The sequence below is a fragment of the Orcinus orca genome, chromosome 1 (genome assembly GCF_937001465.1).
Source record: "Orcinus orca chromosome 1, mOrcOrc1.1, whole genome shotgun sequence".
NCBI lineage: Eukaryota > Metazoa > Chordata > Mammalia > Artiodactyla > Delphinidae > Orcinus > Orcinus orca.
Genome location: NC_064559.1, coordinates 210,536,067 through 210,558,421, shown reverse-complemented (window position 1 = coordinate 210,558,421; position 22,355 = coordinate 210,536,067). Strand labels below are relative to the sequence as shown.

At 60.7% G+C, this 22,355-nt stretch overlaps 1 protein-coding gene across 1 annotated transcript in view; it reads left to right on the top strand.

Annotated features, from left to right (window-relative positions):
- Positions 1–18,611: 18,611 nt before the first annotated feature.
- TP73 (tumor protein p73) overlaps positions 18,612–22,355 on the top strand; it is a 680,368-nt gene continuing 676,624 nt past the window's right edge. The window contains exon 1 of the mRNA XM_049706158.1: positions 18,612–18,626. The gene's annotated coding sequence lies outside the window, so the exon portion shown is untranslated. The remainder of the gene's footprint in view (positions 18,627–22,355) is intronic.

Genomic DNA, 22,355 nt, shown 5'->3' with positions numbered 1-22,355 from the left:
CGGACCCGCGAGGAGGAGAAGGACACCCGGGTCCGGACCCGGGGCCCCGCCGCACCCGCCCTCCGCACGGACGGGAGCGAGCAGCTGCGTCGGCGCTGGCTCTGCCGACCTTGCCTGCCCCGTGAGGGCCTTGTCCCCTCGCCCACTAGGGACTCCGGGTCCTCTTCACCCAACATCAGCCTCCCCCCACACCCCCGCCAGGCCCTCTGCCGCCCCAAGATGACACGGACCCTGACACCCAACCCCGCCCCTGAGTTCTGAGAATCGAGACCCGGCCCGGGTCCTCCTCGCACCTCCGCGAGCCGGGCCCGCGTCTTCGCCCTGCGGAAGCCCACCGACTTCCCAGAACGAACGGGTAGGGGATGCGTACAGGCGTCCTGCTCGGCGGTGCCGGCCTTTTTTTTTCCCTGGCCAGATCAAACCCTGTGTGATTCGTCTTTGGGCTCCCCCCCTTACCCCGCACCTTGCAAACAGTAGGTTAGCCATAAAGGTGTGTGGCAGTCAGCCAGACGGGCCAGGTGAGGTGCGGACGCCGTGCACCAGTCCGGGGCTGCGCACAGTTCCACGGCAACATTGCCGCGTGGGTTCCCCTCGCCTGGGAGCCTCGGTCGGAGGGAGATAACGGGTCCCTTGAGCACCAGAAGGCAGCGTACAGCACGTGCCCGCCGCCTAGAGCCTTCAAAATTCGCCAGCGCGTCGGGTTCTCCAGCCGAGGCCCTAGGACTGGGTGAGAGCCCTGAAGAGCCCGTCTGCCCTGCGGGGGACGCGAACCATGGAGCCACAGGTGTCGGGGCCTGAGGGAAGTCTTCGCCTGAGGCGGTCTCTGCGCGTAGAAAGCAATCCCCAGTGCACGACCCACGTGTCGCCTTGGACACCCGTGCGTACCTGCGCAACGCGAAACGGAATCCGGCCCCGGGGGCCGGGGGCGGGATGGGAGGCGGCGGCGACCCGGGAGTGTTTGCTTATAGAATTATTATTCCCTGGGGGCCGTGGTCACATCCTCCGCCCAGGAAGAAAGCAGGCTGGGGCCGAGAGTCGCGTCCAGAGGGTCCCCGCGGATCCGTAATGCGGGCCGGGGCCGAAGCGAGGCCGTGACCTCCGCTGGGTGAGCGGTGTAGGTGGCGCGCCCTCCGGGGCGAAGGAGCCCGGCTAGTACCACCCGGAAGCAAGCGGCTCCATTTAACCCCGGATCCTGGGGTCGCGACCTTCACCCCTGTCCCTAGCAGGTCACAGCCAATGCGGACACTCCGCAGACCTGGGTGGCGGCGTCCCTACGGTGCGCGGCCCTTCCCCTTCCCCTTGGATCCCCAGCGCCCGGCGCCAGTGGGGGAGGAGGAGGGAGACCCGGAAGATGCGATGTCTCGGGGAAAGGAAGGCGTCGGGACGCGGAGTCTGCATCTCTGCCCCACACCCCGGCTTCCGCGCGCCCTTGCCCTCGCTCCCAAGCCGGTCGAGGGTCGCCGTCCCATCTCCGCAGCAGCAGGGCCCCGGCGCCCTGCCCGCGATCAGCCCGAGGCAGGCCCCGCCGGGGCCGACAGGGGCGACGCGCGCCAAAAGGCGGCGGGAAGGAGGCGGGGCGGAGCGTGCCCCGGGACCCCGACTCGGACGCGGCCAGCTGGGGGGGCGGAGCGCCGGGCTGCAACCTTGGCCCCAGCCTGGCCCCGCCGCCCAGCGCTCCTCCTGCCAACGGCTGAGCGGCCCGCGCTGCCTTCCCGCCGGCCGGCTACGGAAGGCGCTAACGCCCGCGGCCACCCCTCCCCGCGGCGCCTCCCCTCCCCGCGCCCATATAACCCGCCTCGGCGGCCCGCGCCCGCCCTGCCTCCCCGCCCGCGCCCGCGCCCGCCCAGCTGCACCCGCCTCTCGGCCCGCGCCTGCCTTGCGCCCCCGAAGGGGTTACGCGGCTAAGCCGGGGCGGGCTAGGGCATAGATTCCTGGGGCTCCGACGGCACCAGGTAGGCAGCGCGGGGACCTGGCGCGAGGGGCTTGGGCGCGGTTGGGCTCCGCCGGCGGGGCCTGAGCTCAGGGCAGCCGGCGCACTGGCTCGCGGCTCCGAAGCTGGGAGGCGGTTAGAGGAGACCGCGTGCACGAACTCGAGAGAGAGTGACATGGAGGCTACCCCGCGTCCGACCAGCTCGTGGGGCGGGGCACGTGGGGCGGCGGGGAGCCCGGGTCGGAGTCCAGCCGGCCAGGAGATGCGGCGTCGTGCCAGCAGTGCGGCGGCCTTTGGGGCCTGGAGCAGCCTCCCTGGGATTCCCAGAGGGCCTGCCTGGGGTTAACTCCTCTCCACCTCCGCTTCAAGGGGACATGGAGAACGCGACCCCGGGGAGAGGCTCATTCGGGGGTGCAGGCGCCTGTTGCTGACGAGCCCCTCCCTGCCGGCCCCCACTCCCTCTGCACCTGCGAGGGCTGTTACCGATCTGGAGGCGTTAGCCGCCCCACTCCTCACAAGGCTGAGTGAAACCCAGGGCTTCCCCTGGACCCGGAAAACTGGGCATGCCCCCTAAGCTGGTCCCAGGGAGCCAGGTTCCAGAGCGGCATCTCTTGGTGGCCCTGAGCTGGCCCGGGTGCCCCACCTGTCTGCCTCCTGAGTCTGTTCCAGCTGGGGAGAGGATGGGTCAGAATGTGGTCCCTGGGCCGCCGGCCTGGCCAGAGGTGACACCTCTTTCCTGGATCCCTTCTCTCCAGATCCTCCTGGCCTCGCACTCACCCTCCTTTTAGGTCCTGGATTGCGGGGTGGGGGGTAGTTGTTATTACCTTCCTACTCAGCTTGTAGTTTTGTCTGGTCCCTAAGTGGATTTGCACAAAGTATGCACGTGTCTACATGAATACCTGGGTGACAGGTAGACCATTGTCAATCGGCAAGGGGCTGGGGGTGGGGGCGGGCGGGGGAGGTGTGCTGTTCGTCTCTGACCAGAGGTCATTTGGTCCAAGTATCCTGTGGCCTGTTTATTAAATACTGGACATTTGGGAGCCATCAGCTCAATGGTTTTCTTTTGTTTTGTTTGCTGACGTTGTTGCTGTTTATTTGTATTAACCTTAATAATTAGCTTTGGGGGGAAATGCACTGTATACCAAAAATCCAGCACCCATCTTTCGATTTACTCAGTAAAAGTGTAAAAAGAATTGTCTTGAGAACAAAAAGACAGTATTTAAAAACTTGCCACGTGTGAATGTATGGAGTATGCATGTGATTTTAAAAATAAGACAAAAAGGTGTGCGGGTACCAGAAGCTGTCAGGGTGTCAGCAGGAGGCTACCAGAGGAATGGGCGCAGGAAGCTCAGCCCTGTCTCGAAGTCCTGGTGAAGGTTCTGGAGAACAAATTCCGCAGGGCAGCCCCATGGAAGGGCCAGTATGGTGCAGTGGTTAATTGTGTGGGTGTGGAGGTCAGAATGTTAGGGTTCAAATCCCCTCTTCGCCACTTACAAGTCAGGAACCTTGAGCAAGTTACCTAACCACTCCAAGCCTCAGTTTACCCATTTGTAAAAAGGGGCGGTAATAGCCCCTGCCCCAGAGGATTGGGAAAACAGTAACCAAGATGCCACGTCTAAAGTTCTTAGAATGATGCCTGGCGCCCACACGTGGGCCCCGTAGTGCCGGCTGTTGGTGCTGCGCCAGAGACTGGAGAACCAGAAGTCCTTGGCGAGGTGGAGGGCACAGTTCCCTAGTAGCCAACAGGTCTCCCCTGGGAGCGGGTGGGGGGAACGGAATGGCCGGCAGGGAGGCAGGAATCTGCCTGTGGTTTGGGTGGAGGCTGATGGCCTCTGTCAGGGGTACTGCAGCAAGAATGCCTCCTTTAATAGTTATTTATAGGGTATTACCCACATCCACAAGTGGGATGCAAAGGACACAGCCAAGATGGCGAGGAAAAGGAGAGGCTGAGAATTTGGGGACAGGACCTGGCGGAGGTCCTGCCTGTAGCCAAGGACGGCATTCATCCCAAGATTCTGACCCCAAAAGGGAAATCATTTCGTTGGTGGCTGAAAGGAAGCTGCATGTTCATCTAACTGGGAGACAGTTTCCGGTCACCAAACTCAAGGGGAATTTATCCTCCAGAGACTTGTATAAAAGATATTGCACACAGGTTGAACTTTGGGTTTGCAAAAAAAACTCCAAAAAGCAAAACCCAGAAACATTCTTCACTTGTGCGTTTCTTCTGTCCAGCCCCCATAAAAGGTAAGGGCACATCCTTATTTTCCAATTTGGGCGTTTCTGTGGGAGTGCTGAGTCAGTGTTTTAACACTAGTCATTTTCTGATGATTTAGTTTCACACAGCAAAAAGGAAAAAAGAAACCGAGAGGTGTGGTCCCTTGTCACCCCGACCATGCTTCTGTCTGGATGGTAAAGGCCTAACTATGATGGGGATTGTGTCCCCAGGACACTGTGTGACAATTTACCCCTGCAAATTGCTGTCAGGTGATCCCATGTCCTGCCCGGATTTCTAGAACATGGAAAACACATCTGGAGCTAGCAGCATCCATTTGTGTGTAACCAGAACATACAATGTCTCTTCTGTTTTTAATTTGCCTTAAGTAGGTTACATAGGACGCCGGGACAATCGTTTCTCTGTGTGTAACGCAGAGGAAAATTGATTCTGTACAAGAAAATCTCCCTCTGCTCGTCGGGCTTCAGGTTAAAGACAACTTTCACTGAAGCCGGCTCTGAGAGTCTGCACCAGTGGGCGTAAACTTTCCATCTGTCCCCACCCTTCGTGTCCACTCTCTGGCTGGGGTATTCCTTTGCAGACCAGACATTGGCTCCTCAAAAGTGCTTTCTTTTCCTGGAGATGCTCCCCCGAATCAGAGACCCAAAGAGAACAAAGCTTCTTCCCAACGGAATCACTGATATTTTCAGTGTGCGTGGCAGCTGCTACGGACATCTCAAAATTTCGTTTGTGCTTGTCACTGAGTTGAAACGAGTCGCCAGACGTGCCGCCTACGGCCCCACCATCACCATCTCACAAATGTGCTTTTATTCTATGTTTAGTTTGCCTGAGCCACACGGCTTGTGGAATCTGAGTTCCCCGACCAGGGATTGATCCTGCGCCCTCGGCAGTGAAAGCGCGGAGTCCTAACCACTGGACCGCCAGGGAATTCCCCCAAATTTGCTTTTAAATATCATCATAACTGTGTTAGTTTCCTGGGGCTGCCATAGCAGGTGACCACGAACTAGGGGGCTTAAAACAATTTAAAAAAAAAAACACATTCTCTCAGGGTCTGGAGTCCAGAAGCCCCAGATCCAGGTGTGGGCAGGGCTGGTTCCCTCTGGAGGCTCTGAGGCGGAATCCGTCTGCGTCTCACTCCAGCTTCCTGGGCTTGTAGACGCAGCACCCCAGTCCCTGCCTCCGTGTTCACACGGGCTTCTCTCTGTGTCTGTGTCTCCCCTTTGCTGCCTTTATAAGGACACTTGTCCTTGGACTTAGGGCCCACGCTAATCCAGGGTGATCCCATCTTCAGATCTTTATCTTACACATCTGCAAAGGCCCTCATTTCTAAGGCTCTGGGTAGACATATCTTTTGGGGGGGGGTTGCCATTCAACCCACTAGAATAACCATAATTCAGTGTAATTGGTTTCCTTTGTAATTTTTTTTTTTTTTGGCCTGCACCGCGTGGCTTGAGTGATCTCAGTTCCCTGCCCAGGGATCGAACCCGGGCCGCCCACTAGGCCACCAGGGAACTCCCTGAAATATTCTTCTGAGAAGCAGTCCTAAGCCTTCGGGCTGCCCAGGGGCCAGGACACAAAAGGTGAGGAAACGTTCTAAGCCACGTCCCTCTTTGCTCAGAGAGGCACAAGGGACGCCCCAGTCTGTTCTAAGCACAGCCAAGGGTGCAGGGGCCGCTCCCCGAGCTTACGGGCTCTTCCTCATGCCACCCCTCCCCACACATCTACAGCCCCTGCACCCTGGAAAGCAGGCTTCAAACCCCAGCACCCCCTCTCCCTGGGGACTGCGTGGGTCACCACAGCCCCCAGAGTAGGGAGGGAGAACAGACACACACACAGCGGCTTTGGGCTATCGGTGCCAGAGAGGCGCTTAGAGGTGGGCAGGCGGGCGGGACGTTCAGCCTGCGGGCGGTGGAGGATTGGGGAGGAGCCTCGGAGGGAACCGGACCCAGGAGAGAGGTCCAGCAGCAGGGAGGGCTCTGCTAGGCTCGGAGAGAGGAGATGCGGGTCCCGAGGCCAGGTCTCAGGGCCGTGGAGTGGACGTTTCGGGCGGCACCAGAGGGTCTGTGGCTGGGACACTCTGTGGACCTTGGACTTGGAATCATGTTCCCCAAAGAGTGAGCCCCGGAACGGACCTGGGAGCTGGGGGGGGCGGGGCCCCCGGAGGGAGAACCGTGCTTCAGCCCCGCCCGCCTCTTCTGTTCTCCCGGTCCGTGTTTTGGGTCCGAGGACGAGTTATAACCATGACAGTAGACATTCATACGTGCCCCCTCTGATATACACGCATCCGGGCGTTCACCCCACTTGCAGATGTGAAGCTGAAAAGCTCGGATCAAGTGACTAAATCGGACGCAGGGGTTGGTCTGGCCGCCCACGCCCAGCACACCGAGGACTGAGGGCGCAGCGGGCAGGGCCCTGGGCTGGTGGTCCAGATAGCTGCTCCGCGCCTCGGTCAGGTCCCCAGGCTCTTCGCCCAGGGGGGTGGGGCACACACCTGCCTCCTCGCTGTAGGAGCCCGAGCCGGGGCTCCTCTGAGTGGCCCGTGGGAACACACCTGACAGCCCCGGAGGGCAGACACAAGGTGCCCCAGGAAGGCTGGTCCAGCCCCTCCGTCCCCAACAGGCAGGCACAGAGCACCTGGGCATCACCCATCCTGCCTCTCACCAGCCTGGGTGCAGGGCCCTGGGCGGCAGGGCTGGGCTGGGTGCCCAGGGGTCCCTCCTTTGTGGTCCTGCTCGGGGTGGCTGCACGTGGGAGGGACCTGTCCGTGGTGTGTCCCCGCCCAGCGCCAGCCAGCAGGTCACTCCCTGAGGCCCTGGGTGCCTGTGGGGAGGGGCCGGGGGCTCTAATTGCTCACCCCCTGCTCCGAGGTGCCAGGCCCTGTGGGGCGGGCATCTGGGGAAGCCCCTGGCTAATTGGGCAGGTGGCTTCTCCTGGGGGCAGGGATGCCTGGCTTGCGAGAGGTCCTTCGGAGCGGGCAGAGGAGATCCCTCTCACCCCTCCTGCCTGGTTTCCTGCGATTTTAGACGTGGTTCCTGGGCTGTTTTCTCCGTCAGGGCTGAGACGCGTGGGAAGAAAGTCCCTGGGGTTTCTCTTTGGCAGCCTCCCGGCCTCCGGGCTCACCTGGGCAGTGCCCATTTGCCAGATGGAGGCCGCTTCCACATGTGTGGGGGACAGGCCAGCATGGGGACCAGGAGGGCAGCCCGGGGCCCCGTGTGTTGATGTAGGGGCGGGTGGCTTGAAGAGTGTCTGTCGGCCACGGAGAGGGGTCTCTGCAGAGCCTTTGGGCCTACAGGAGGGAAAGCTGTGCTCGCCGTTTTAGAAGCCTGTGCTTCCCAAGCAGGACACAAATAAACAAATCCAATCACCCTCTCTGCACCAGGCTGCTCCGCACTTAGGGTCCTCGGTCGTTTGCGTTATGCGCAATGCAAATTTAGCACAATTCCCCACCAGACCGAAGAAGGGTAGCTACTCATTAGTATGCAGATCAGAGGAGGAACCCCTAGGTATTTACTGCGCTGTGATTTGCAAGGCACTGTAATTAAAGGCCCCTCTTCTTTTTACTCGCACCTCCTCTGCTTCTCTCGCTCAGTGACAACCAACAAAACCCCCCCGTAATTAGGAGAGACTCCATCTTCTTTTTTTTCTTTCGGAGTCAGGCAAGCTGCAACTTGCTCCTGGCTTCTTAGTTTCTGATCAGGGATGCTCCTTGCCTAATTACTTGGCAGTAATGAAGGAGGAGAACACGGGCTGTGAAAGTCTCCCCGAGCCTTTAGAATGAAGCTGCAAATTGAAAACGAGGTATTGGTAAACAGGACGCTAACTGGATTAATGTGAAAATAATGCATTCTGATAAAAATAGCCAAAGAGACAATTGGAAGATTGAGGTCAGTGTAATTCCAAGAACACCGCCTAATCGTCATCTGGTCCACGTGATGTTTGAAAAGGATGAGAATAAGAGTAAGAGTCTACTCTTGACAGTGGAACATGCAGGTTAAAGAAAGTGTAAGACAGACCCCATGTGAGTAGAGTGTGGGTAGCGCCTGCGATCCTGGCAGGCTGTCTTTTCAGAGTTTTGGGGACTCTCTGGCCAGGGTCATTTTGAGTGGCCAACAGAACCTCAGGTTGCCGACTTCCTCTTTCTTTCCTCTGCTGTCATTAAACCTCTTTCCATTCCGTTTCTCTCCTCCTGACGAATCCACTCTCCCTAGAAGTGATGGCAGCTGTGCCTCCAGGGACGGGAGCCGTGTCTGGGAGAGACGGAGTGGGAGAGATCAGATTGGCCCTGCCTGGACCTTTTGAAATTTTTGCTACTCGACAGCATTTCGTTGACAAAAAAATCCACAGAGGTAAAAAGTGACAGAAGTCACGGCGAGCGTGGCCGACTTTGGAATCAGCCAGCGCAGATCTGCCATGCGACCTGTCAAAAGTCGGCTTTGGTCGATGAGTGGAAAATACCTTCCCCGTAAGGAGAGGATGTGACCAGCTCAGCACTCAGTTGTCCCAGGGAGGGACCCTTATCTGGGCGTCTCGGGGTATAGCCGGGCCCTGGGGCTTATGAAGAATTGGTGTGGCCTCCCGACCTTATGGTCCAAATTAACCCTGAGCCCCCGATATTTCAGAATTCAGATGAATATTTTTCCATTTTAGAAAAGTAACATAGTATCTGAATTGTTTGTCTTATAACACTACAAAGGGATCTGATAGAAGCGCTCCACAATCGAGCTCACCCATGTTTCTGCAACGACACACACAGATGTTTACCCTAAATGGCAACAAAGACCACGAAGAGCCTTGTGTCCGTCCGCCCAGTGGCGTGGGCCCCAGACCTAAGGAAAGGCTTTGGGTTTTCTGAGCTTTTTGGATTTCAAAGTTCAGAAAAGGGATGTGGGGCTTCCCTGGTGGCGCAGTGGTTGAGAGTCCGCCTGCCGATGCAGGGGACACGGGTTCGTGCCCCGGTCCGGGAAGATCCCATATGCCGCGGAGCGGCTGGGCCCGTGAGCCATGGCTGCTGAGCCTGCGCGTCCGGAGCCTGTGCTCCGCAACGGGAGAGGCTACAACAGTGAGAGGCCCGTGTACCACAAAAAAAAAAAGAAAAGAAAAGGGATGTGGAGCAGATGGAAGCAGTATTCTACAGGGGCCTTAACTCTTCATCCATCCATCCATCCATCCTTCCATCACTTGTCATTCATTCCTGAGCGCCCACGGTTTACCAGGCTCTGTTCTGGGGGCTAAGAGCCCACAGCCTTAACCCTCAGTGATATCAGCTTAAAACCAAGATGCCTGCTCCTCAGAGGCCAGGCTGCGAAAGGGGAAGCAGGGCGCTGACTGTGCAAATACGCAGGGCGCTTGCTGGAGCCCAAGCCTCCCCCTGCCGAGGGCCCCTGGGAGCAAGCGTGGCCCAGAGCGTCCTTTGTTCACGGCCACAGGCGGGGACGGGTCTTGAGCACCGGGACCAGGATGGGCTGTGCCCGGAGCTGAGATGGCAGGACCTCTGGGCAGCTTTGGGGCAGCAGCTTCTCCAAGCCCGTCCTGCCAGCATTTGGAAACTAACATGGGTGGCGGGGAGAAGGTTGCGGGACACACAGCAGGTGAGTCAGAAGTTTGGTCAAACTGCTCCTGGAGTCCCCTGCGCCTGCGATGGTGGTTCAGTCCTGAAAAACAAGCGCATCCCAGGAAACACGGGAAGTGCGTTGCGCGGGACGCATCTGAAATGGGTAGTTTAGTCAGATGTTTATTTCCTAATGGGTTTTAGGCCCAGCTGTGCTGTGTGACGTTGGATAGGTTCCTCAGCCTCTCTGTGCACCAGCGGCCTCATCTGTAAAACGGAGATGGCAGTCTTTCTCCTGGGTTGACGTGACGGCTGAATGGTTCGTGTTTGTCAAGTGCCACGTCCCGGGCTCCGTGCGCGCGCGGGGAGTCACGTGTCAGGTGGGGCAGCGAGGGTTCACGGAGATCCGGCTACTGTCGACTTTCAGACACATTTTTGGGAACTTATCCTTGTACGGGGAGGGGCTGCTGGGAAAGGTTAAGAGCTGGAGGGAGGTGGGAGGGGTGTGGGGCGGCCTCGAACGCCCCTCTGCTGCCCCCGCCCCCCAACCACACAGCCGCCACCCTGCAGGGAGCAGGGGTTTCTGCTTAAAGGCGCAGAGCAGTTTTAGCTAACCCCGCACAGCGGGCCCCCAGGATGTGTCTTGGAATGAAGGACATTTATGGAAGGCAGAAGAATGGCCCCCCAAAGGCAGCCACGTCCTGATCCCCAGAACCTGTGACTTACTTCACAGGGAAACGGACGGGATTAAATCCAGGACTGGAGATGGGGGATGAAGACCCTGGGAAATCTGGGTGGCCCAGTGTCATCACAAAGTCCCTCTAAGAGGGAGGCCGGAGGGCTGGAGCCAGAGAGAAGATGGGATGGAGGCAGAGGGTGGAGAGCGGCAGTTCAAGATGGGGGGAGGGGCCCGGAGCCGAGGAATGCAGGCGGCTTCTAGAAGCTGAAGAAGCAAAGACACAGATGTTGTCCTGGAGTCTCCAGAAGGGACAACCCCGCCAGCACCTTGACTTCCGTCTCGTAAGACTCTCTTTTTGGACTCCGACTCCTGAGCCACAGAACTGTGCGAGAATGAACAGATGCCGCGCGGCCATCTGTTCTGGCTGCAGAAGGGAAGTGAAACGAGCTGGTAGCTGCAAGGCTCCCGCCCTCCTCTCCGTGGTGATGAGCAGAGGCCTTGCCCTGGTGCTCACACCTGGGCTGACCCTGGGTTCCGGCCTCGGCAAGGAGGAGGTTTCTAGTCGTGCCTCATGTTGGGAGAAGGGGTACGAAATACTGGTTGAACTCCTTGTTGAATGCCCTACCCAGAACTGATGGCCAGAGGTCCAGCTGTGACCGTCACTCAAGGGTCACCCACCCATCTTTGGTCTCTGACATCCTTGTTTCTGCTGAGGAAGAGCAGAGTTTGTCACCCGTCCCAGTCCTGAGGGTGGGGCCCCAGCCTCCCGGAACTCAGGACTTTCCTGTCTCCATGGGGGAGGGGGAGGGGAGGGGGAAGGGTGGGCCAGGAGGTCACCCCACCGGAGCTCAGGATGGTGGGATGCATCCATCTCGGCTTGAGAATGGGCAGTAGGGGCTTGGCTTCAATGAAGACCTGCCCACTGTGGCCGCCAGCTGGCTGGGGGTGGCCTGGCAGAGCCCGGGGTGGGGGCAGGGGGAGCCTTGGCATCCCTCTGGCTTCTCCGCCTCTTTTGCCAGGACCAGGAAACACCTGCCTCCCCCCAGTACTCACTCTCGCTGTGTGGTCATAACGCCTCACGGCTGCACGGGTGTGTGTGACGTCCCGGAAGGGCGAGGGCTTTGGCTCCCGTGCTGGCCGTGTCTTCAGTCACCGCCTTTCTGTCCAGCCCAGGGCTGCTATTCTGCAAAAGCGTCTCACACCCCAGGGGTTTCTCCTCGGACTTAATGCGGCACTAATGCCCGTTCCAGGGGCCCCGGGAAATGGGAAGATCCCTGCAAATGATGCTTCCAAAATTTGTGTTACGTGAGACTGTATCCGTTTCCTACGGCTGCTGTAACAAATTACCACAAACTCAGTGGCTTACAGCACCACGGACTTGTTTTCCTCTGTTCTGGGGGCCAGATGGCTGAGATCAGTCTCACTGGACTGAAGTCCGGGTGCTGGCGGGGCTGCCTCCTTCCGGAGGCTCCAGGGCAGAATCTGTTTCTTGCCTTTTCTGGCTTCTAGAGGCGCCCGCGTTCCTTGGCTCGCGGCCCCGTTCTCCCTCTGCAGAGCCACAGCTCAGCACCTTCTCTCCTCCCCAGCGTCCTGCCTGCCTCTGTGAGGACCCTTGCTGGTGACCCTGGGCCCACCCAGATAACCTAGGGGCTGCCATCTCCAGGTCCTTAATCCCACCTGCAATGTCCCCCTTACCGTGTCCGCCCAGAGCTGGGCTAAGCCTTCTACGCTGCTGCCTGCCGTGGGGGAGGGAAGGGACAGTGTGTATGACATGGATTAGTCTGCCAAACCTGTGTCCTCCAAGTTCTTCTGGCCAGCAGTTAAAAACAGGTCCTGGAAATTCAGAATGTGGTATTGTGGCTGTGTATTCTGTTGAATTATCTGAATTTACTCTGTGTGTGTGTGTGTGTGTGTGTGTGTGTGTGTGTGTGTGTGTGTTGGTAGGAGAGAAGGAGCTGAATATCAGCAATTTCATGGTTGGACCTGATGACGACATAGATGGGTCCTTGTCCGTTTGAAGCATCTACTGATGTACCACAGGTGAAATGATAGAATTTGTAGAATTGGCTTTGGCTGGTGGACAGACTGATGTTGGGGCCAGGGGACAGATCAGTGGATTCATTGCACCAGTCTCTCTGCTTCTGAGTGTGTTTCTGAGTTTCGACAAAGAGGAGGAGAAGAAAAGGACACAGACACAGTGGAGTCGGCGGCTCCCCTCCGGCTTCCACGCCTCCAGCTCTACTCCCCGCGGGCGGGGCTGCCTCTGGGTCACTGTGCAGAGGGCGTGGCATCCATCCGGAGCAGGGGACACAGGCTGGCCGCTGGCCCCAGGGCTCCTGGCCACGCTCCGCCCCGTCTGCCCCGAGGCTCCAGGCCCGCCACGCTGCTTCCAGGGCTCCAAAGTCATCGCCTAGGCGACCGGGACGCTGCCGCCACCGCCTGCCTAGCCGAGGGCCTCCCGGCTGTCCCCCTCCTCACAGACCCTCCAGGGCCCAGGCTCCGCCAAGGTAGGCTTGGCTCGGGCTGGCCCTCCTCTTTCAGGTGCCAGTTGGGGCTCCCTGGGGCCACCCAGGGGTGCAGAGGCCCCTCCCTACTGGCTCCCACCCGGCGCTTGGAAACAGGGTGTCCTGGGGGCAGCGGTGGCAGATGGGCCATAGCGGGGAGGCCATGCCTGTGGGTCCCCTGATGGGACTCGGGCAAGCTGGAGAAGCCACTGCTGTGTGGCACTGCCATCTGCCCCCAGGGGGGTGCGGGGCAATTTGCATGGCCCGGGGGTGGGGGGGGTGGAACAGAAGTCACTCTGGTGCTGCCGCCCCATGGACCCACCAGAACTCTCTCCACTTCCTGCCAAAGAGGCCCTGCCCTGGCCACATGGCCAGGCTTGTCCCGGCTGGGGGCCACCATTCCTCAGCCCCGCGGGGCCAGCCCAGAACGGCTTTCCCCGGCTCGCTCACCCACCGGGGGCCCCGGAGCCCGCCCTGGCCACCCTGGCCCTCACCCGGCTGCCTCCCAGGCATCACCGAGACCTGGGCAGCAGGAGACGGCTCCCTGTGCTGCCCGCCGGCCACTGCAGTCCCACCTACGCGGCGGGGCGCCCAGGGAGCCTCTGGGGCCACATACTTTTTTTTTTTTTTTTGCGGTACGCGGGCCTCTCACTGCTGTGGCCTCTCCCGTTGCGGAGCACAGGCTCCGGACGCGCAGGCTCAGCGGCCATGGCTCACGGGCCCAGCCGCTCCGCGGCACGTGGGATCCTCCCAGACCGGGGCACGAACCCGCGTCCCCTGCATCGGCAGGCGGACTCTCAACCACTGCGCCACCAGGGAAGCCCTGGGGCCACATACTTGAGCGGAGGGGCTGGGGTGGGGGATTCACCGTGATGAAGGCAGAGTGTGTGCGTGTGCAGGTGTGTGTACACGTGTGTGCCTGCATGTGTGCGTGTGCAGGTGTGTGTACACGTGTGTGCCTGCACGTGTGCGTGTGCGTACACACGTGTGTGCCTGCACGTGTGCGTGTGCGTACACACGTGTGTGCCTGCACGTGTGCGTGTGCGTACACACGTGTGTGCCTGCACGTGTGCGTGTGCAGGTGTGTGCACACGTGTGTGCCCGCACGTGTGCGTGTGCGGGTGTGTACACGTGTGTGCCTGCACGTGTGCGTGTGCAGGTGTGTGTACGCGTGTGTGCCTGCACGTGTGCGTGTGCAGGTGTGTGTACACGTGTGTGCCTGCACGTGTGCGTGTGCGGGTGTGTACACGTGTGTGCCCGCACGTTGCATGTGCAGGTGTGTACGCGTGTGTGCCCGCACGTGTGCGTGTGCATATACATGTGTGTGCCTGCACGTGTGCGTGTGCGGGTGTGTACACGTGTGTGCCTGCACGTGTGCGTGTGCGGGTGTGTACGCGTGTGTGCCCGCACGTGTGCGTGTGCGGGTGTGTACGCGTGTGTGCCCGCACGTGTGCGTGTGCGGGTGTGTACACGTGTGTGCCTGCACGTGTGCGTGTGCGGGTGTGTACGCGGGTGTGCCCGCACATGTGCGTGGGTGTCGATGGTGCTGGCAGGGGCTGGATGCCAGTGGCTGGCTCGGGAAGTAGCCTCTGGAGCTTGAGTGGAAAGGGGGATGAGGGTTGGACTGACACAACTGATAGCAGATTTCCAAAGGCTCCAGAGGTCAGACAGGAGCCGCGTTTGCACCCCAGGACACCCCGGGAGTCCTGCTAGAGGCTTCTGTGTAGGTCAGCCCTGCGTGGTGGGTGTGACTTCCCTCTTCTCCGGATGAGAAGACAGAGGCCTGACCGTGCACGCAGCTGGAGGGTGGCTGAAGGCGCCTGAGTCTACAGCCGGTTGAGGGCTGAGCTCAGAAGTGCCTTAACCCGACGCGGATCGGCTTGGCAGGGGGGGTCCTCATCCCTTCCTGCCCCCTCTTGCGTCCCTGCGGCCCATGCCCCCACTGCCTCACCAGGACCCAGCCGAGGCCTGCCTCGCTGACCACCAGCCTCTGGGTTCGCCAAGCCCACGATGTGCCCCCCGGGTGACCTTCCTCACCCAAATCCCACTGCATCCCTCTGGGAGCCGAGCCCCCCTCTTCGCTCCCCGAGGCCCACGGCTGCAGGTCCGGCGCCCTTCCTGTGGCCAAGGCCTCTGGGCATCTTGTCCCCTCTCCAGCCCACCTGGCTATTCCTGCCGCCCCCTGACCTGAAGGGCCCTCAGGGCCTGTCCTGGGCTGAGCTCTGCCGCATCGGTGCCCCTTCTCCGCCAGCTTGTGAAACCGAAAATGACAACTCATGTGGACCTTCATTTACCCTTGGGCTGACCCTTGGGCTGACCCTGGGCCTGTCCACACCGCTCAGGGTGCCCTTCACACTGTGGGGGGAAAGGCTGGTTCTCTTCTCTGCCTCCCAAGAGAGGCCCCCGGAAGGTGGGGCTGCCTGGTGGGAAGGGGTTACATGGATCCTCACCAGAGTTGGGCTCAAATCCAGCCTTGGCACTTCTGAGCTGAGTGGCCCTGGGCAAGCGGTCCCCTCTCTCTGCGCTTCTGTAAGAACATCTGGAACGTGGGACGCAGCAGTGCTTTTGTCTCAGGGTTACTTTGAAGACTGAAATCATGGGCAAGCGGTCCCCTCTCTCTGTGCTTCTGTAAGAACATCTGGAACGTGGGACGCAGCAGTGCCTTTGTCTCGGGGTTACTTTGAAGACTGAAATCAAGGAATACAGAGGACTCCAGGCTGGGGTTGGCACTGCGTGAGCACACGATAGATGCTGGGTGTCGTTATCGGAAAGAGCCCCAGGCCCAGGGGATGGGATGGGGGCACGTGGGAGATAGGGAGGCAGGCGGCACAGAGGTGGCTCTCTGGGACAGATGTTCCTGGAGTGAGTGAGCGATGGATGGACCAATGCCATGGCAACTTGGCTGAAGTCACATCAGAGGTCAGCTGACTTCAGAACCAGAGAGGAGTGGAACTCATGAGTCAGATGGAGCTCGAAAAAAAAATCACAGCCCCAGTGGCCGGGGCGGGGGCGGGGAGCTGAGTGGGGATGGGTAGAGAGTTCAGGAAATTAGTGCGTCCTGGGCCCATAGTGAGGACCCCAGGGTAGGAGGCAAGGAGTCTACACAGGGCGGGGACACAGCTGAGTGGGTTCCCTTCAAGGAATGTGGAGGAGTCTGGAGAAGGGTGGCCAGGCGGGGCCAATGGTTTGGGAATGACCGTGCAGGGCATGGTTGAAGGAGCACAGATGCTTGTCCGGGGAAGAGAAGATTCTGGAGGACAGAGCATGGCGCACTGGCATGTAGAGGTGGGACCCTCAAGAGGGGAGGAGGGGAGCCTTGGAGGAGACGGACGGAAATGGCAGGGGTGCCTGGCAGCCGGGTGGGTGAGAGTGTTACCGAAAGTGGGGCCTGGCTGCTCGCCGCTCAAAAGCCAAAAAGGGGCCAGGCCGGTGGAAAGGAGAGGTTGCTTTATTTCGGAGCAAGGGCTCCATGTCCTCCGAATCCCCCAAGGGCTGACTCCCACCCACCGCCCCCAACTGACAACCGGGGCTGAGAGCTTTTGTAGACGGAGGGAGGGGCTCCATGCAGAAGCAGCACAGTCAGCTCTGACGGTCACCTTGCGATTGGTCATGCGGTGGTCTGGCCAGCGTCATCCTGATTGATTTAAGTACAGCTAGTCTTTAGTTCCAGGGTCAGTTCGTTCCCATTTCTTTGAGGCCAGTTCTGTTTGTTTGTGTTTTTGTCTTGGCTGCACTGCACGGCATGCGGGACCTTAGCTCCCCAAACAGGGATCGAACCTGTGCCCCCTGTAGTGGCATCGCGGAGGCTTAACCACTGGACTGCCAGGGAGTTCCCTGAGGCTGGTTCTCAGAGTTATGACACCTTATGTCATAGCTACAGTCTGTCATCGCGTAGTTGACTTCTTCCACCGGGTGGGGGGGTACAGGGGTGGGGCGTATGACCTCACCTACATCTGGCCACTGTTGGTCCATCCGCTGAGGCAGAAGCGGGGAGCCTGGCTGAGAGGCTGCTGCCCTTACGGGGGCGGGGGTGTGGGGCTGAGGGGATCTGGGACTAGGGTGGCCTTGTGGGTGGGAGTGCCGGATTCTAGATCCCTGTGGAGGCGGGGTTGGAGGTGGGCAGTGAGACGGAGAAGTCCAGGATGTGCCCAGCCACTCCTCTGTCCAATCCTGGCCACCCTTGGCGCTCACTTGGAACGCACCATGGCTGAAAGCTCAGACACCTGCTCTACCGTCAAGCGTCTCTTCCTCTCCAGCCTCATAAGGCTCCCAGCCCTGCAGCTGCCCGCCTCCTGGGTCCCCTTCCTGGGCCCCATGCTGGTCTGAACCTCCCTCACCGACACCCTCACTTCTGCTCTCACTCCTCCAGTCAGGCCCCCCCAACAGGTGGCTGGGTGCTGCCGTGGAAGCCTCCCCACATGGTGACGCAGGTGGGATCGCGGCATCTCCAAGCTCAGGGGCACTGTGCCAGCTTCCGGCCCCAGTAGGAATCCATTAGTTTGCCTCTAGCGGGTGGGTTGTCTCTTACCCCTGGGTTTCTGCTGCCATGGAGTGCTGGGTCCCACTCATCCTTCTGCAGGTGCCTCGGTCTTAGAGAGACCACTGATGGGGAGGTCCCTGCAGCTGAACCAGGGACAGACCTGGCCTCTGCCCTCTGCTGCCCCTGGGACCAGGGCAGATTTATTCTTCTTCCTCCGCTGCTACCCTGATCCTCAGTAACCACTGGTCAATTGCAACTCACTCCCGTCTCTCGAGCTCCAATCTGTGCCTGTATCAGCGCCCTGCTGAGTGCTTTGGCTTTTTCCACACATCACAGGAAACAGGCTCAGAATGGGCAAGACACCGGTCCAGGGGTCACACAGCTACAGAGCAGAGTGGCAGAGGTGCAGAGGTGGGCTATGTGGATGGAGGGGAGAGGGGGGGTGGCCGGGAGTGTGGCAGGCAGGGCGGAGCTGCAGAGCAGAAAACCAAGGGACAGGAAGCCTGTGTCCAGGTCTGACCTGCACTTGTTGGGGGTGGAGGCCGGGATGGGGGGCGGGGGGGCGGGGACCGGATGTGGGTAGGGCCTCATTGTGTGGGTGAAGAAGTAGGGGTGGACCAGGGACTTCCCAGCGGCGTGTGGTGAGAAGGCAGGCCGGAGAGGGGCTGGACCTCCTTTGCTCACCTCCTAGAGAGGCCAGGTAGAGGGCAAGGTCAAGAACAAGGACGTTAGAGCTAGCTGCCGGGTTGGACTCCCTGCTCTGACCAGCTGTGTGCCCTTGGGTGGGTGACCTAACCTCTCTGTGCACGGCTCCACGTCGGTCAGTGAAATGAGCTGCGCGGTGCACTGCCCTGCTGGGACATGGTGCGGCTCAGCCGTGCTCCAGCGTTGCTTTGTTTGGTTTGGCCGCATGAGTTCCTCCACCAGGAAGCTGGGCGTGGCAGTGGTAGGGTGAGGGGGCGTGGGGGCATGTGCCATTGGGTCCCCAACCCTTAGCTCGGTCGAGAGCCCCTCCCAGCAAAGGTCTGGAGCCTGGCAGCCCTGGGGGATTGGTCAGCCATTTCCTTCCAGAAGTACGTGAGGCCCACGTGGTTAGAGGGCCGCCACCCAGCTCCCTGCCCCACGTGGGTGCTAGACCAACCGTCAGATTCAAACAGAAACTGCTGGGCAACCCCACGGTGCTCCAGGCCGGGCCCAGGTGCCGGAGGGAGGCCATCCCTGCCCCTGGCCTGGCTGCGGGACCGGGACCGAGGTAAGAGGCAGCAGGGCTGGGGGATTCCTGGGGCCGCTCCCAGGCTCTGCGTCCCCCGCCTCCCCACGGGCCCCAGCCCAGGAGGGAGAGAGGGCGGCTTAATCGGGCACCTCCAGCTGTTTTCGTATTTCACAAGCGCACCCTGCCCCAGGGTGGGGAGGCTAAATTTGTCTCTTACCATCAGTGCGGGGCTTCCCCTGAGCAGGCAGAGGGGGAGCAGGGAGCCCCCCCCCCACCAAGGGTGACGTTGGCCTCGGCCGTGCCCTCCTCCCAGGCCCCGCCGGCCCAGTCTCTCCGCAGGAGACCCAGGTGCCGCCCTGGCCGAGGGTCCTGTCCTAACCCCACCCCAGCCCCTGCAGGGCCAGCGAGGACAGAGGCTGCGCAGGCTTCCCTGGCCACGTGGCTGGGCGCGGGCGGGAGGGGCAGGTGAAGATGCCACTGCCCTTTGCTCTTTGAGGGTGACACGCTCCTGGCCACCATTCCAGGGGGGACTCCTGCCCCGGCCCCCCCGGGCGAGGGCCTCCCATTCCCGGGGTTGGCTGAGGTCACAGAGGCCCCTCAGCTCCAAGGGCCCAGGAGGCTGGGCGCCGGGTGTCCTGCTGGAATTCGGCTGGGCCGCCGCCCGGGGACAGCGCCATGTCACAGCAGGGCCTCCTGCCTCCTATGACCCTGTGTGATGGCCGCCTGACCCCTCTGCCCAGGTAGGGGGACTTCTGGATGCTGGGACGTTCTGCTGTCCCCTCAAGACAAGGCCACAGGGTATGGGAAGGGTCCCTCCTGAGATGGTGTAGGTTTATCTGCCCCTTGGATTTCAATCCGCCATTGTTTACTGAAATAACCGGGGACGGACCCACCGGAATAACCAGCATGTGACTGAGGACCATCAAGATGGATTGTTTCGGGGTGGGTGGCAGGGTGGAGTTCTTTGGGTCTTTCCCCACTAAACTGAATGGGGCCGCACGCCCTCCCCCAAAGCTGGCACCCAGATGGCCGTGGAGGAGGGGCATGTGCCCCAAGCTGTCCTTCTCTGCACGCGGGCCAAGTGTCCACACTCTGGACCAGGGCTCTTGCAGGTGGGTGGGGGCCTCCCTCTGTGGATGGGGTGTCCCTTCTGGGAGGATCACAAGGACCCCAGTTTACGGAAGCTGGTTTCGGGCCCCTGGGCAGGGGTGGGCCCGGGGGACAGGGAAACCAGAGGCCTCAAAATCCTGCCCAACCAATGAGGCTGCCCGTGGGGGCCACGTAGCTGAAGGGCTATCTGTGCTCTGCCACCTGCCAGGTGATAGGGGGGCAGGATAAGGGGCGTCCTGACCTGGAGTCGGGGAGAACAGTGGCTTCCTGGAGGAAGCCTGGCCTGGCAGGACAAGGATGGGGTGGGGAGTGGACGGTGGACCAAAGCTGAGCGTGGAGGCCGCCCTGGCTGGGGTGCGTGGGGACAGGGCCGGGGGCAGAAGGGGACCTGTGGGAACAGGGCCAGGAGCCCACGGCAGGCTGTAGCTCTCGCCGGGATTTGTGGAGGACAAGGTCAGAGGGTCGAGCAGAGGCGGCCAAGGAACAGCTGCTGCCCCCCGGGGCCTCCAGCTCCCACCAGCCTGGGGCAGAAGGTCTGCACTCGCTTGTGGGGCAAGGTCTCCAGCTGTCTGGGCTGCGGCTCGAGTCCCAGCCGGGACCCTTGGTAGCTTGGGCCTCTGAGCGCCTGCCCCGGGGTGGCGGTTCCTGCCCGACAGGGCAGTGTGGGGGCCTGGGGCCCCGGCAGCAGCTGGCCCGCTTCTCCCCTGCGGCACCGGACCTCTGGGCTGGAACCTCTGCCGTGGTGCGCTGCAGGATGTGGGACTGCATCCCCTCCCTGGGGGGCTCTCAGAGACCTCGGGGCATCCCCGAGCCACCCAAAGTCAGTGGGGTGTGGGGCTGTGTCTCCACTCCAGCTTGAGTTGAGTGTGTGGGCCACACAGCCCCTGCCCCTGCCCCGCCTCTCCAGGGTCAAAAATTTTTGCTGGAAATTCCTTGAGGTGAACTGGTGTTGGTGGCCCCAGCCCACGGGGAGCTGGGGCAGGTCGGAGGTGCCTGAGCCCCGGCCCAGCTGCTGTGAGAAGGGGCCACACGTTGCCCTTCTCGGGCTGCCTCTGACTCGGCAGTTCCCTGTGGGCTGGGGCTCAGGGATTCCTTGAGTCCAGCCCCCACCAGCACCGTACCCCACCTTCTCACACCCACGTCTCCCTTGGAGACCGGCCCTGACCAGGACTGGACCCCTCCTGGTGCAACAGGCTGCATTTTTTTCCCCAGAGCAACTTCATGGAAAAGCAAAGCTGTCCACCGTGCATGTGCACTTCGTGGCATCATTAATGCCACCTGAAGAGGCGTCATCGAAAGTCAGTCTCTCCCCTCATACACGCGATTTTTTAAATGATTCGCGTCGTTTGCAAAAGCAGTTTCCACCGTGAGCACATTTCCAAATTTGAAGTGCATGTCGGGGAAACTGGATTTAATTTGCAGGAAGTGATTTTAGAATTGCTTTCTTTTTCTCACCTCTGCAAACCTTGGCCACCTTGGCCGAAATGCTGCTAGTGAGTAAAGGGAATATACTGTCCCTGCCCTAGGGGAGAGAGGGCTGGGCCCATGGAGCTCTGGGGGAGGTTCCAGTTGCGGGGGGCAGCCTGAGGCCGGACATCAGTTGTGCTGCTTCCTCACGCCCAGCTCCGGCCCAGGCGGGTGCTCCCTGGCGCCTGCAGGGACCAGGTCTGCGGCTCTGTCACTCATAGCCCAGTGCAGCCTGCTCTGCAGAGTTTTCCAGGGAAGTTGGAGGTATGGGCGCTGCATGGCTTCCTGGGTCAAGTCCTCCAGGCCCTCTGGGCAGGGCAGGTTTCTGGACCCGTTTTGCCGATGGAGAACCTGTGTGGGAGTCACCGTCAGAGGCTGGTGCCGTCCTCGGGTGGACACAGCCAAAGGGGCCCCTCAGTGGGTGAGGTGAACCTGTGTGTTGCTCTCCCCGCCCCGCGGCGGGCGGGGAGGTCTGTCCTAGAGTCACTGTGAGTCCCGGGGTGTTAGCTAAAAGCAGACACAGAGTCCTGGGTCTGAGGGTGTCCTGGGGGCAGAGGCAGCAGGATCTGCTGAAGGCAGTGGAGTTTGGTGACCCGGGACCACCTCTTGCATCAGTAAGGCTGAGCAGTCTCCGTCTTCAGTCCTGGTGGTGAGGGCTGGTGGGGTGGGTGTAGGACACCCCCCCCTCCACCGCTTCCCCAGAGGGCCGGGCACCTGCAGGTCTGTCACCGAGCCAGAGCCGGCCTGTGTGGTGCAGGCGCCTCTGACCCCGGCAGCTTGGGGTGAAGCAGGGGGTGGGGTGAAAATGCTGGTTGTGTCCCCCAGAGTGTGGGCCTCTGTCCCCCCTCCCGGCTGTTCTGTGGGGAGGGAGGTGTGGGAGCCAGGGGAGGGAGGGGGCCTCGGGGAGATTCCCAGTGCTGACTTGCCTCCCCAGATGCTGGGCGGCAGGGGCTGCTGAGAACTGGGGCTGGGCTTTCGGAGAAACTGTCTTTAATGCAGCTTTATTGAGGTGAAATTCACGTAACATAAAGCTAACCCCTTTACAGCAAACCCTCCAGTGGCGTTTAGCTCATTCACAGTGTCGGGCAACCATCGCCCCTGTCTTACTCCAGCAGTCTCCCCCCATGCCCTGCCCCCAGCCCCTGCAACCGCCAGTCTGCCTTTCGCCTCTGTGGACTCAGCTGTTCGGAC